The following is a 16,630-nucleotide window of genomic DNA, read 5'->3' as shown; positions in this document are numbered from 1 at the left end:
AAGGGGGAGAGGAGGAGATGAGGGATGAAGGTGGGAGAGGAGAGAGATGAGGAATGAAGAGGGGAGAGGAGAGAGATGAGGAATGAAGGTAGGAGAGAGAGAGATGAGATAAGGGGGGTAGGAATGAAGGGGAGAGGAGGAGATGAGGAATGAAGAGGGTAGAGGAGGGATGGGAAACATGAAGGTGGGAGAGGAGAGAGATGAGGAATGAAGGGGGAGAGGAGGAGATGAGGAATGAAGGGGGAGAGGAGGGAGATGAGGAATGAAGGGGGAGAGGAGGGAGATGAGGAATGAAGAGGGAGAGGATGGACATGAGGAATGAAGGGGGAGAGGATGGACATGAGGAATGAAGGGGGAGAGGATGGACATGAGGAATGAAGGGGGAGAGGATGGACATGAGGAATGAAGGGGAGAGAGGAGGGACATGAGGAATGAAGGTGGGAGAGGAGAGAGATGAGGAATGAAGGGGAGAGGAGGAGATGAGGAATGAAGTTGGGAGAGGAGAGAGATGAGGAATGAAGGGGAGAGGAGGGAGATGAGGAATGAAGGTGGGAGAGGAGAGATGAGGAATGAAGGGAGAGGAGGAGATGAGGAATGAAGGTGGGAGGAGGAAATGAGGAATGAAGAGGGAGAGGAGAGAGATGAGGAATGAAGGGGAGAGGAGGGAAATGAGAAATGAAGGGGAGAGGAGAGAGATGAGGAATGAAGGGAGAGGAGGGAAATGAGGAATGAAGGGGAGAGGATGAGGAATGAAGAGGGAGAGGAGAGAGATGAGGAATGAAGGGGAGAGGAGGGAGATGAGAAATGAAGGGGGAGAGGAGGGAGATGACGAATGAAGGGGAGAGGAGGAGATGAGGAATGAAGGGGAGAGGAGGGAGATGAAGAATGAAGGTGGGAGGAGGAAATGAGGAATGAAGGGGGGAGATGAGGAATGAAGGGGAAGAGGAGGGAGATAAGGGATGAAGGTGGGAGAGGAGAGAGATGAGGAATGAAGGGAGAGGAGGGAAATTAGGAATGAAGGGGGAGAGGAGGGAGATGAGGAATGAAGGGGAGAGGAGGGAGATGAGGAATGAAGGGGGAGAGGAGGGAGATGAGGGATGAAGGTGGGAGAGGAGAGAGATGAGGAATGAAGGGGGAGAGGAGAGAGATGAGGAATGAAGGTGGGAGAGGAGAGAGATGAGGAATGAAGGGGAGAGGAGGGAAATGAGGAATGAAGGGGGAGAGGAGGGAGATGAGGAATGAAGAGGGAGAGGAGAGAGATGAGGAATGAAGGGGGAGAGGAGGAGATGAGGAATGAAGGGGGAGAGGAGGGAGATGAGGGATGAAGGTGGGAGAGGAGAGAGATGAGGAATGAAGGGGGAGAGGAGAGACATGAGGAATGAAGGTGGGAGAGGAGAGAGATGAGGAATGAAGAGGGAGAGGAGAGAGATGAGGATTTAAGGGGGAGGTTAGGAATGAATTGGGGAGAGGAGGGAGATGAGGAATGAAGAGGGAAGAGGAGGGGGTGAGGAATGAAGAGGGGAGAGGAGGGAGATGAGGAATGAAGAGGGGAGAGGAGGGGGATGGGGAAGAGGGAGGGGGATGATGAATGAAGGGGAGAGGAGGGAGATGAGGAATGAAGAGGGTAGAGGAGGGGGTGAGGAATGAAGGGGAGAGGAGGGAGATGAGGAATGAAGAGGGGAGAGGAGGGGATGGGGAAGAGGGAGGAGGATGATGAATGAAGGGGAGGAGAGGAGGAGATGAGGAATGAAGAGGGTAGAGGAGGGGATGGGGAAGAGGCAGGGAGATGAGGAATGAAGAGGGTAGAGGAGGGGATGGGGAAGAGGCAGGGAGATGAGGAATGAAGAGGGTAGAGGAGGGGATGGGGAAGAGGCAGGGAGATGAGGAATGAAGAGGGTAGAGGAGGGGGATGAGGGAAGAGGCAGGGAGATGAGGAATGAAGAGGGTAGAGGAGGGGGATGGGGAAGAGGCAGGGAGATGAGTAATGAAGAGGGTAGAGGAGGGGGATGGGGAAGAGGCAGGGAGATGAGGAATGAAGAGGGTAGAGGAGAGGGGATGAGGGAAGAGAAGGAGCCAAATGAGCTACAGTAACAGCAATAATGTATATTCACAGACAGGAATTAAAGCACTTACAGTAATCGAGAATTAACTTCCTGTTCAAAACATATCAAATGTTGTATAAATCAACGCTAGCACACATTATAGTAAGTGATGCCATGCCACTGGTAAACCCCCAAGCCCTCTGTCTCTCACCCTCTCCTCGGACCCCAGGATGATGGAGGCTATTTCGAAAATAACAGCCAGAGAAACCTCTCCTATTTTACACAGCTAATTTTCCTCATAGGCCACGCAGATGGCTATGGTGTTGATCCAAACCGTTCTCCTCACTGTGGAACATAGCTGTGTTGGGCTGGCTGCCCAGCAGGTAGCACTGCAGCAAGAACGCACCTGGGGGGAGAGGGGTGGGGACAAAAACCCAACACCTATGAGAAGCATACAAAAGGAGGAGAATAGAAAGGGTAGAAGGTGTGAGAGAATGACACAGAAGGAGAGAGGAGACAAAAAAAGATGGAGCATCCAGCCAAATGAGACAGAGGTGGAGAGACGGTTAAGTCCCAAATGCGAGTGAGACAAAAAGACAAGGTAGCAGAGAGAAATATGCCTTCTTTCACCACACTGCTGAGCCACAGTCACTATGGTGTAGTGTCTGACGAGGCCGGCCACGAGGCTGGCCGCAAGTCAAGCCACGAAGTGCAGAACGCTGGGACGGAGGTCCTTAATGACAACAGACATGAATGCCCTGGTCAGTGCCTGTTCAAAAGTCCTGCGTACTGGGCCTTGTCGCGGTGGGAGATTATCACACTGGGGACGCACTTCTCTGTGAAACTGGACACACACACAACCGCAAAACACACACTCAATTAAACATGCCGTCATAAGACATTCAATAGACACAAGCAAACGACAAAACACTCAAATATTAACTTCTTGCGTTGAGCCAACCCGGATCCGGGATCATGACTACAGCCTCCAGCCCATTACCATAACGCAACGTTAACTATTCATGAAAATCGCAAATGAAATGAAATCAATATGCTAGCTCTCATGCTTAGCCTTTTGTTAACAACACTGTCATCTCAGATTTTCAAAAATATGCTTCTCTACCATAAAAACTAGCATTTAGCATTTAGCATTTAGCATTAGCATCACCAGGCAACATTTTCACAAAAACCAGCAAAAACATTCAATAAATCATTTACCTTTGAAGAACTTCGGATGTTTTCAATGAGGAGACTCTCAGTTAGATAGCAAATGTTCAGTTTTCCTGAAAGATTATTTGTGCAGGAGAAATCGGTCCGTTTTCTGCATCATGTTTGGCTACCAAAAAAAAACGAAAATTCAGTTATAAAAACGCCAAACTTTTTCCAAAATAACTCCATAATATCGACTGAAACATGGCAAACGTTGTTTAGAATCAATCCTCAAGGTGTTTTTCTACATATCTCTTCAATGATGTATCGTTCCTGGAAGTGTGCTTCTGCTTCTGTATCCCATGGCAAAATGAGTGTTACTGACAATTGCGCACCAATTTAGACAAAGGACACCGGACGGCCCCCTGGCAAATGTAGTCTCTTATGGCCAATCTTCCAATGATATGCCTACAAATACGCCACAATGCTGCAGACATCTTGGATAAACGGCAGAGCGCATAAGCTCGTTCACAGCATATTCACAGCCATATAAGGAGACGTTAGTAAAACACAGCGTCAAAAATCCTGTTCATTTCCTGTTTGAAGTTTCATCTTGGTTTCGCCTGTAAGATCAGTTCTGGGGTACTCACAGATAATATCCTTGCAGTTTTGAAAACGTCAGAGTGTTTTCTTTCCAACGCTGGCAATTATATGCATAGTCGAGCATCTTTTTGTGACAAAATATTGCGCTTAAAACGGGCACGTTTTTTTATCCAATAATGACATAGCGCCCCCATAGGTTGAAGAGGTTAACATGTTCATCATTAAAATGGTAATTAATCATTTACAGGGTCTGTCACATCAGCCTTGGTTTTATTCTCTGGTAACAGCCATTTTCTGTCCCTGGGTGTTTCATCTGTAGTCTCTGGCAGTGGTTAAAAACCCCAAGGACCGATAGACAGACAGTCTTTGTGCCTGACTGGCTGGCCTCGGCCTCCCTGTCCCCCTGTCCTCTCCAAGGCTGTGTTGTTGTTCAGCCCTGCTGAAGGAGTCGGGTTGTTGTATTGCTATATAAGGTGGCAGGTAGCCTAGTGGTTAGAATTTTGGTCCAGGAACCCAAAGGTCCCTGGTTTGAAATCCCCAGACCGACAAGGTGAAAATCTGTCAATGTGCCCTTGAGCAAGGCACTTAAACCTAACTTGCTCCAGGGGCGCTGTACTACTATGGCTGACACTGACCCTGGTGCATGTTACAATAAAACATTCTAAATGAAAAGTTTAGCCGTTCTGAAGTGGACGTGATGTTTGAGAAGATGTTTTTTCCATGCTTGAGCTAGTGTTTTATAACACCACATGCCAGGAACACACCTGATGGACTGCTCCTTTTCATTATCGCCTATTAAAATACTTTTGCTTCAGGAGAGGGAGAGGCAGAGAGGGGAGAAGAGGAGGGGGTGAGGAGGAGGGAGGGAGAGAAGGGAGTGGGGGGGTTAGACAGACAGCCAGATCAATTCCCGTTCATTCACGGCCCCTGCCACTCCAATGGCGCTCCATTCTCACTTCTTGGCATTCGGTGATATCAAGAAAAGCTATCTGACTCTTTTCACTGAAAGTCCCTTTTTACGAAGACCAACAGGTGAAACAAAGAGAGAATGTAGGGGGTGAGAGATGAAAGAAAAACATTGAGAGAGGACATCATGGATCAAAACATCTGACAGGTGGGGGGGCGCACGATCCCCACAATCATAACTGACACACTTCATTATCTCAGCAGGAGTGTGTGTGTGGGGGGAGAGGTGGGGGGGGGTGTAAACAGAGGGGGAAAAGTCAATTAGCCCTTGCCCGGAGGTCAATGATGGTAATGGGGGAGAGAGAAATATGGAGATTGATTAAGGCATGAAGAGATGAAGACAATACCCGAGGTCATGTGGAGTTGAGCGGAAACTGGGGACCATTAAAGAGTGCATGTGTGTGCAGATAGTTTAACTTGGGGTGAGTCAGGAGCTGTTACAGGGCATGTTTGTTGTCATCCAAGGAGATCCTAGCGACCAGAAACACTTGATGACCTCCCAGCCAGGCTTGCCGTCTGTAGAAAGGCTCAGTGTTGGCACTCTTCAGACATTACAGAGCCGTCTCTATAGCCTACAGGGAAACAGAGAGAGGCGTTTAACCCTAACCCTAACTCAGTGTTGGCACTCTTCAGACATTACAGAGCCGTCTCTATAGCCTACAGTGGATACAGAGAGAGGCGTTTAACCTACAGTGGAAACAGACAGAGGCGTAACCCTAACTCAGTGTTGGCACTCTTCAGACATTCCAGAGCCGTCTCTATAGCCTACAGTGGAAACAGACAGAGGCGTTTAACCCTAACCCTAACTCAGTGTTGGCACTCTTCAGACATTCCAGAGCCGTCTCTATAGCCTACAGTGGAAACAGACAGAGGTGTTTAACCCTAACCCTAACTCAGTGTTGGCACTCTTCAGACATTCCAGAGCCGTCTCTATAGCCTACAGTGGAAACAGAGAGAGTGGAAACGTTTTAACCCTAACCCTAACTCAGTGTTGGCACTCTTCAGACATTCCAGAGCCGTCTCTATAGCCTACAGTGGAAACAGAGAGGCGTTTAACCCTAACCCTAACTCAGTGTTGGCACTCTTCAGACATTCCAGAGCCGTCTCTATAGCCTACAGTGGAAACAGACAGAGGCGTTTAACCTAACCCTAACTCAGTGTTGGCACTCTTCAGACAATCCAGAGCCGTCTCTATAGCCTACAGTGGAAACAGAGAAAGGCGTTTAAAACCTGTTTGACTCTTCAGTGGTAAGGCTAAATCAGAGACCATAGACGAACGTCCAGGAGGGAAGTTGGGGCAGGTGCATCTGAAAGGCAGACACTAATGTGGTTTTCTAACAGCAAGGTTCATATCAACGCTCATATGAATTTCAGTGTTGAAATTGTTTATAAAGGTTTTCTTTATAAGGTTGAAAAAAAACAGGTCTCAACCCCATATCACAAACTCACAAACTGAAATCATAATATAATATTATGTGTGTACATTGTACACTAAATTAGTTAAAGAGTGCCTCAAATATCACATTTATTTGTATATATCCACTGTACATATAAATGAGTAAAATTTTTGCATTTTATCTAACTCTAACCATTTTCCTAAACAGAAACACCCTTATGATTGTTTGACAATAGAGCCCACAATGCAGGCGATGGCTGAAGGATGAAGTCCTTGTAGAGCAACTTGCAGTCAAAACTTTGTGACCTTTGATCACCATCGCTTCATACTCATCGCCAAACCCACAGGCTCCAGGTCATCTACAAGTCTCTGCTTGTCAGCGATTAGGTGAATGGAAAGGGAAGACAGAGGGTTAAATAAGGAACATTGATTATGGAATGGAAACCAGGTGTGTATAATGAAGACAAAACAAAAAGAAAATGAAACATGGAACGGTGGTGACTAGAAAGCCGGTGACGTCGACCACCGAACGCCGCCCGAACAAGGAGAGGGACCAACTTCGGCGGAAATCGTTACAGTACCCCCCCAGCGGCGCACTGACACCGGCCTCGGGGATGGAGGTGGTGAAATTCCTGCAGTAATGACGGATCCAGGATGTCCTCCACCGGCACCCAGCATCTCTCCTCTGGACCGTACCCCTCCCACTCCACAAGGTACTGAAGGCCTCTCGCCCGATGCCTTGAGTCCATGATGGCTCGCACAGTATACGCCGGGGCCCCTTCGATGTCCTGAGGGGGCGAAGGAACCTCCCGCACCTCAGACTGCTGGAGCGGACCAGCCTGAGGAGAGACACATGGAACGAGGGGTTAATATGGTAATCAGGGGGAGTTGTAACCTATAACAAACCTCGTTCAGTCTCCTCGGGACTTTAAATGGCCCCACAAACCGAGGACACAGCTTCCGGCAAGGCAGGCGAATGAGTAGGTTTCAGGTCGAGAGCCAGACCCGGTCCCCCGGTGCGAACACCTGGGCCTCACTGCGGTAGCGGTCGGCACCGCTCGCCTTCTGCCGCCTGATGGCCCGTTGTAGACGTCCCATGTCTCCTCCGAGTGCCGAAACCATTCATCCACCGCAGGAGCCTCGATCTGGCTCTGATGCCATGGTGCCAGGACCGGCTGATAAACTATCACACACTGAAAAGGTAATATGTTAGTGGAAGAGTGGCGGAGGGAGTTTTGGGCCATCTCCGCCCAGGGGATGAAAACCGCCCACTCCCCCGGCCAGTCCTGGCAATAGGACCGCAGAAACCTACCCACATCCTGGTTGACTCTATCCACCTGCCCGTTACTCTCGGGTGAAAACCTGAGGTGAGGCTGACAGAGACCGCCGAACGCCGCCCGAACAAGGAGAGGGACCAACTTCGGCGGAAGTCGTGACACTGCTAGGTAAAGCCCCCTTATCTCAGCTAACTGGTCACCATAGCAGCACCCACTCGTAGCAAGCGCTCCAGCAGGTATATCTCACTGGTCACCCCAAAGCCAATTCCTCCTTTGGCCGCCTTTCCTTCCAGTTCTCTGCTGCCAATGACTGGAATAAACTGCAAAAACCACTGAAGCTGGAGACCCATATCTCCCTCACTAGCTTTAAGCACCAGCTGTCAGAGCAGCTCACAGATCACTGCACCTGCTCAAAGCCCATCTGTAAACAGCCGATCCAACTACCTCATTCCCATACTGTATTTATTTATTTATCTTGCTCCTTTGCACCCCAGTATGTCTACTTGCACATTTATCTTCTGCACATCTACTATTCCAGTGTCAAATTGTAATTACTTCGCCACCATGGCCTATTTATTGCCTTACCTCCCTTATCTTACCTCATTTGCACTCACTGTATATAGATTTAAATTTTTTCTACTGTATTATTGACTGTATGTTTATTTATTCCATGTGTAACTCTGTGTTGTTGTATGTGTCGAACTGCTGTGCTTTATCTTGGCCAGGTCACGGTTGTAAATGAGAACTTGTTCTCAACTAGCCTACCTGGTTAAATAAAGGTGAAATAAATAAATAAACATGATTTTTGTAAAGTTCATGCAGTTCACATGTAGGCACAAGTCTGACATTTTTTATCCCCAGAAAACACTTTGAAAGGTGTTGAACAGCAGTGGTCACGGACTTGACAAAAATGGCCAGCTAGGATGCGGCCATTGAGATGAGCACGATGCAAGACTTTGCTCTTACACATTCACACAGAGAATCTTGGCATGTGCACTGGGTACGCTTCATGCTGCTACAACATGCGCACTATGGGAACACAACAGCAGAGAAGTTTAGCCTTAAGCTCCAACACTCCTGTTTGTTGCGGAAATTGACCCACTACTACCGTTTACTTTGTGCATCTATGTCATTTCGCTGAGTCTACCTTTAAACCTAACCTATGACATGATCCCCTTATGCATTGCTGCCCCATAGTGGCAAGAAGTGACATCCCCCACAAAACGAAATGTCTCCTAGCCATAAATGTCTCCTGTCTCGAACACAAAAACTAAATAATACTAAAATACATGATAGAAAACCTAAATAAAAAGCTAGCCAAGTGGACCTGAAAACTAACTGAAGCTGAACTGAATTTCAAATAAAAATCATTAAAATAATAGAAATAAGAGGATATAACTAATATAAAAACACAAATGACCTTTGAGCTCAATAATGATCATTTAAAAATAATTGCATAGCATTTTGAAATGTTATAAAATCACGAAAAGCACACATGATTGTATAGAGAGAGTGTGAGAGGTTATCTCATTAAAGAAATTGGCCCCAGTGAAACAGGCAGGCGGAGCAGACACCTTTATTACAGGGATCATGAGGATAATGCACTTTACCGTTGAACAAATTCATGGTTTTATCAGCAAAAACAATTTGACATTTGATTGAGGTGGCCAAATAGAATGTGCAGCTCGCACCAGTGCAACCAATAAAAATGTTTTGCTCGCACAGACAAGGGTGGGAAAATGTGACAAAATGGTTGCAGTCTGAAACCCTGTACCCTGTGTAGAATAACTACCCTGCTGCACTCAGGCAGTGTGATTAACTCTGAGACCGGCGCTCTGAGTAACCTGTCATGAAGAGAGAACCTCTGCACACGGTGCCGGGCCCAGGGAGAGCAGAGGTCATTTCAACTGGCAGATTATGAACTGACAAGGACTTAAAGAGGGAGAAAATTAACTAATTAACGCCAGAGAGGAGAGAGGGAGAGAGAGGGCTGGTCTGTCTGGTGGGAGAGGAGGTAGAAAGGAGAAGAGGAGGAGGAGACTGCATAATTGAATTCCACTAGCCTGGCCCTGTCAGCACATAAAGGCTATGCTGCTACTGGTTGACATGCACTCATCCCATCTCAACAGCTAGATATAAAGACATAAATACCATAGAAATCATTTTGAATAAAGAGAGGCTCAAATAGGTTTTAAATAGACTGAGTGTCTCACTTCAAAAGGACGAGGAAGGGGAGGGAGAAATAGAGGAGGGAGTGAAGGGGCCGGCGGATAGAGAGAGAGGGAGAAGACAGAGCAGGAAAAGAAAGGGATAGTGGGGGAGATAGATCAAAGGAGAGAGAAAAATATTTAGCGCAACCATCCAAACAAATGTCAGGATAAACTTAGAGAGTGTGATACAGAGAGCTATCTGTGGCATCCATCTTTGGAACACCAACTCAATTATAGAAATGTGTTTTCACTAGTAGCAGACAGAAATAGAGTCATTAGAGAGTAAATCATGTGGTCATCATCCACGGTTCTGTAGATTGATTATTTTGGACTGGAGAGGAGACGAGGAGCTCGTAAGACCTGATGACGGAAGACTGTCTCCTCTCCTCTCACAGAGAGACGCTCAACTCTGACAAGGATTCATTAGAATAACCATCACCCTTATTCTCTCCACTTCCTGTTCTCTAGCTTTCTCTGCTTTGTGATCACATTGAAATAGACCAGGAGAAAGGGGTGGATAAGTGGAAGTAATAGACCAGGAGAAAGTGGTGGATACGTGGAATTAATAGACCAGGAGAAAGTGGTGGATACGTGGAATTAATAGACCAGGAGAAAGGGGTGGATACGTGGAATTAATAGACCAGGAGAAAGGGGTGGATACGTGGAATTAATAGACCAGGAGAAAGGGGTGGATAAGTGGAATTAATAGACCAGGAGAAAGGGGTGGATAAGTGGAATTAATAGACCAGGAGAAAGGGGTGGATAAGTGGAATTAATAGACCAGGAGAAAGGGGTGGATAAGTGGAATTAATAGACCAAGAGATAGGGGTGGATAAGTGGAATTAATAGACCAGGAGAAAGGGGTGGATAAGTGGAATTAATAGACCAGGAGAAAGGGGTGGATAAGTGGAATTAATAGACCAGGAGAAAGGGGTGGATAAGTTGAATTAATAGACCAGGAGAAAGGGGTGGATAAGTGGAATTAATAGACCAGGAGAAAGGGGTGGATAAGTGGAATTAATAGACCAGGAGAAAGGGGTGGATAAGTTGAATTAATAGGCCAGGAGAAAGGGGTGGATAAGTGGAATTAATAGACCAGGAGAAAGGGGTGGATAAGTGGAATTAATAGACCAGCAGAAAGGGGTGGATAAGTGGAATTAATAGACCAGCAGAAAGGGTGGATAAATGGTATTAATAGACCAGGAGAAAGGGGTGGATAAGTGGAATTAATAGACCAGGAGAAAGGGTGGATAAATGGAATTAATAGACCAGGAGAAAGGGGTGGATAAGTGGAATTAATAGACCAGGAGAAAGGGGTGGATAAGTGGAATTAATAGACCAGGAGAAAGGGGTGGATAAGTGGAATTAATAGACCAGGAGAAAGGGGTGGATAAGTGGAATTAATAGACCAGGAGAAAGGGGTGGATAAGTGGAATAAATAGACCAGGTGAAAGAAGTGGATAAGAGGAATTAATAGACCAGGAGAAAGGGGTGGATAAGTGGAATTAATAGACCAGGAGAAAGGGGTGGATAAGTGGAATTAATAGACCATGAGAAAGGGGTGGATAAGTGGAATTAATAGACCAGGAGAAAGGGTGGATAAATGGAATTAATAGACCAGGAGAAAGGGGTGGATAAATTGAATTAATAGACCAGGAGAAAGGGTGGATAAGTGGAATTAATAGACCAGGAGAAAGGGGTGGATAAGTTGAATTAATAGACCAGGAGAAAGGGTAGATAAGTTGAATTAATAGACCAGGAGAAAGGGGTGGATAAGTGGAATTAATAGACCAGGAGAAATGGTGGATACATGGTATTAATAGACCAGGAGAAAGGGGTGGTTAAGTGGAATTAATAGACCAGGAGAAAGGGGTGGATACGTGGAATTAATAGACCAGGAGAAAGGGGTGGATAAGTGGAATTAATAGACCAGGAGAAAGGGGTGGATAAGTGAATTAATAGACCAGGAGAAAGGGGTGGATAAGTTGAATTAATAGACCAGGAGAAAGGGGTGGATACGTGGAATTAATAGACCAGGAGAAATGGTGGATAAGTGGAATTAATAGACCAGGAGAAAGGGTGGATAAGTGGAATCAATAGACCAGGAGAAAGGTGGATAAGTGGAATTAATAGACCAGGAGAAAGGGGTGGATACGTGGAATTAATAGACCAGGAGAAAGGGGTGGATAAGTGGAATTAATAGACCAGGAGAAAGGGGTGGATAAGTGGAATTAATAGACCAGGAGAAAGGGTGGATAAATGGTATTAATAGACCAGGAGAAAGGGGTGGATAAGTGGAATTAATAGACCAGGAGAAAGGGGTGGATAAGTGGAATAAATAGACCAGGTGAAAGAAGTGGATAAGAGGAATTAAAAGACCAGGAGAAAGGGTGGATAAATGAAATTACATTTTTTTACAATCCCTGGGACCCATTTCTCAATAGTTGGCTCACTTTTTCAAAACTCTTCACGCAGTTCTCTAACCAACTTTCAGCACAGCAGTTCATTTCATACCCAAAAGGCACTAAAAATACCAAAACACTTCATACATGTCTCAAATCAACACATTCTTCCATAACAGTAGCAAAGGTTGTCACCCACCAAGCACACTTTGTCACTCATAAAACAATGACCTAAAAAACACAGCATTACGCAATGTTTTCTTTTATAAAATGTCTTTACAAAACAAGAATGACTGTTTAGAATGCACTGTCGTATATGTTACAGGAATGAATCAGACATGATACAATATGCTTCAATATGTTTTTTGGCACTGAGTGATTCCAAAATACAAGAATTTGTATATACATCATCTACCAATACAGATACAGTAGCAATGTTAGTCAACCCTGTCTTCTGCATTAGACGTATGTTCTCATCCACATCTAAAGTCATCTTGGGCAACACACCTAGGAAAGAATCTTTCTGCATGCTAGGTCCATTCCTGGCAATCTTCTGCAGATATGTCCAGAAACCCAGCATTCATTGCATCCAGGAGGGCCATTGGATCATGTGGATGGTGGTCATAAACCTTCCACCTCCATGAGGAAAAGTGACACCATCCTGAGGTGGACTGCATACCGCTCTGTGACTGCATGGGAGTGGTGAAATGCCACATTGTCCCATACAATTACAAACGTTGGCCGATTTTGCCTCATTGTAACCCTTTCCTCACCTGACACAACCCTTCCATAGAGGTCATCCAGGAATGTAATGAGACGCTCGGTGTCGTACGGCCCAACCCTTCCATAGAGGTCATCCAGGAATGAAATGAGACGCTCGGTGTTGTACGGCCCAATTAGCGGTTTGTGTAACAGCAATCCATCAGAGGATTTTGCTGCACACATTGTGATGTTGGCACCCCTCTGGCCCGGGACATCCACTGTGGCTCTTTTCCTAATCACATTCCTTCCAGCCTCATCCACAAAGATGAATCTCCATGACTCTCTAAAATAAATCCATAAGACGACATAAGAGTTAGGCTATTATGGTAGTTTACATTATACCTGAAAACATGCCATTGTGTGCCTCTACCCTGTTAGATTTTTTTCAAAACCAGTTCTGTATTTCATAGTCATTTTACCTGGACATATTGGTTCCTGAGTTGCTTGACTCGGTCAGAGTTCCTCTCAAAGGGGACAGTACAACTGCTGTCACGAATCCCGTTTCCTGAGTCTGTTTTTTGCCTGTGTTCTGTCCTGGAGTGTTTTTTCCGGCGTCCTGGAACGCACCCTGTCTGGTTGCCGGGCAATGTAGCCAGTTGGGAGTTCTGATTACCCGCACCTGTATCCCATCAGCTATCTGCACACCTGGTCCTGATCATCATCTCTCCTCTTCATAAGCCCGGACCTGACATCCATTCCCTGCCGGATCGTTAGCCATGAACAGTATGTTGTGCCAGAGTATCAGCCTCAAGTTGGATAGAATTTGTTTTGTTGTTTGTTACGTATTGCTTGCCTTAAAAATACTCACCTTCTTCCTACTCTCCTTGTCCTGATCTTCTTCTGGGTTCGATTTTGAAAGAACGTGACAACTGCTTCATCCTGACTTGATGTTGTTTCAGTTGTTATGCTTACATTGTAAATATTTCCAAATGTAATATTGCCTGCCATCACTCTGTCCCGAATCTCTGTGAGTTTTATGCCATTGTTTCTGATGACCATATCAACGATTGCAGTTTCCTGCACAGCAGTGAAATCCTACCTCTCCCGCCTGTGGGAGGTAATCGTTGGGTCCTAAGCAGAAATACAAAAACAATTACACACAAGTTGGTTTGGAGACTTTGCTCAATTTACTTCTGTAATGTTCATTCTACAAGGGCATCTGACTGAACTGCACATCTTACCTGTTGTTTTGCTGGAAATTTCTCACAATAGATGCCACTGTTGAGTGTTGCAGATTTGGCTGCACTCTCAGACCAGCCTCTGTCATTGACAGACCATGATTTATTTCATAATCAATTATAGTCGCCCTAATATCATCTAAGACTACAGCTCTTGATCTTCCTCTCAGTCTTCTTCCAGCACGCATACATACTCATCTCCCAGCCCTCTTCTTCCTCTGTCAGCCATTTCTCTATCTCTGGCTGGGTCCATGTTTACATTAGAGTCCAGCATTATTCCTAAAATGTCCCCTTTGTATAGATGGTAATGACATTGAAAGACTAACACCTGGGTAAGTGTTCAGCTACAATGGGAATCATCTGTGGTTGGTCTAATTGTTTTGATAGTATTTAATGTTTTAGATTTGTAATATATTTCAATGCTGTATTACTGTAGAAATGTAGCAAATTTCTGTCTTATTCAATTTTGTGTTATGTTAGGTTTAAACTTAAGTTTAACAGTTTTGAAAATATTATGTAAACATGTGTAAATTGGCCTGTAGGTACATAGAGTTTTGGTGGTGGTTGTGTCATAGCGAGAAAATAATTCATGAAATTTGAAAAATGTAGTCATTGAATGCATTTTGTGCCAAAGCAATGAAAAATTATCCACAGTTTAGCCCACATAGACTGCTGTTGTGCTAGACCAGGAGAAAGACCAGGAGAAAGGGGTGGATATATGAAAATAATTGAGAGTAAATAAGTGGTCTATTTGAGAACATAGTACAATATCCTTCTATTGAGACTTAATGCCCAACACACCAAAGTTGAATGCCTTATCAACAACTATTATGATCCAAATTGGCTACCGTACCAATCCCCCATTCAGAGACGTAATGGCTGACCAGTGACATAACTTCTCCATGGATAGTTGTATAGAGGCCTTGCAGTCAGTGAACTCAGCCTTGATGCTGGGTCCCTGGACCTCTGTCACAACGTACTGCAGTCCTGGCACTCCTTCAGCATCTGCATGTTGCTGCAGCCAAACTGCACCCTACTCCATGTGGCTGATGTTCTCTGCTGATACGCAGCCCTCCACAATTCTTGGAGAGGACAGGGGAAGAGGGGTCAAAGGTTAGGAAGTGAGATCAGAGACTGGGATGTGTGTCTAGATTGAATGTGGGGATGGGTGTGTGTGTGTACCACACAGCCGTCAGAGCCTCACAGGCACCGTCAGTCACAGGCACGGTCAGACACAGGCACCGTCAGACACAGGCACCGGGAGACACAGCCTCACAGGCACCGTCCAGACACAGGCACCGTTGGACACAGCCTCACAGGCAACGTCAGACAGGCACTGTCAGACACAGGCACTGTCAGACACAGGCAACACAGGCACCGTCAGACACAGGCACCGTCAGACACAGCCTCACAGGCACCGTCAGACACAGCCTCACAGGCACCGTCCAGACACAGGCAATGTCAGACACAGCCTCACAGGCACCGTCCAGACACAGGCAACGTTTAGACACAGCCTCACAGGCACCGTCAGACACAGGCACCCGTCAGACACAGCCTCACAGGCACCGTCAGACACAGGCACCGTCAGACACCGGCACCGTCCAGACACAGCCTCACAGGCACCGCAGACACAGCCTCACCGGCACCGTCAGACACAGCTCACAGGCACCCAGACACAGCCTCACAGGCACCGTCAACACGCATCAGACACAGGCAACACCCATCTCTGAGTGGGGGCTTGCACTTCTGAACATGGTGGCGAGCTGGTAGGAAGCAATGGCAGCACCAACACCTCGAGGAAGAAGATGTAGAGATCGAAGATTTAGTGAGGTCAATGTCTTGATAATCATGAAAGGAACAGATTCTCCTTACATGGGGAACCTAGAGGTAGTAGAGAGGCCAAGGGTTGATTTGTGATTGGGCACAACATTGCCCATTATGACGCCCTTCCCATCTGTCATTACTTATTCACAGTCTCCCAGTATGTCCCGTCCGTTCTCCTGTTCATGGACTCTTGGAGCGGATGCAATCGACCAGGTTAAACAGCAGTTTTCAGGACATGGTCTGGATGCTACTGGGAAGAAACTCGTCCTCTATGTTCTTGGCAAACAGCCAGACACAGGTCTGTGAGGGGCAGGTTCTGACACACATCGTCTGCCAGCGTGCTGAGGCCAGGGGTCACTAGCACCCATGTAGACCAGAGGTCTGGAGGATGGGGGTTAAAGGGGAGAAGGAAAACGGTCATATCACTAGCACCCATGTAGACCAGAGGTCTGGAGGGATGGGGAAAAGGGGAGAAGGAAAACGGTCATATCACTAGCACCCATGTAGACCAGAGGTCTCGAGGATGGGGATAAAGGGGAGAAGGAAAACGGTCATATCACTAGCACCCATGTAGACCAGAGGTCTGGAGGATGGGGGATAAAGGGAGAAGGAAAACGGTCATATCACTAGCACTCCATGTAGACCAGAGGTCTGGAGGGATGGGGGATAAAGGGGAGAAGGAAACGGTCATATCACTAGCACCCATGTAGACCAGAGGTCTGGAGGGATGGGGGATAAAGGGGAGAAGGAAAACGGTCACATCACTAGCACCCATGTAGACCAGAGGTCTGGAGGGATGGGGGATAAAGAGGAGAAGGAAA

General features: G+C 46.4%; 1 pseudogene; it reads right to left on the bottom strand.

Moving 5' to 3' along the window:
- The window catches only part of LOC115113820 (transformation/transcription domain-associated protein-like), a 170,218-nt pseudogene that overhangs the window by 141,934 nt on the left and 11,654 nt on the right, over nt 1-16,630 (bottom strand).

The sequence above is a fragment of the Oncorhynchus nerka genome, linkage group LG28 (genome assembly GCF_034236695.1).
Source record: "Oncorhynchus nerka isolate Pitt River linkage group LG28, Oner_Uvic_2.0, whole genome shotgun sequence".
Lineage (NCBI taxonomy): Eukaryota > Metazoa > Chordata > Actinopteri > Salmoniformes > Salmonidae > Oncorhynchus > Oncorhynchus nerka.
This window is presented reverse-complemented; position numbering and strand designations above follow the sequence as displayed.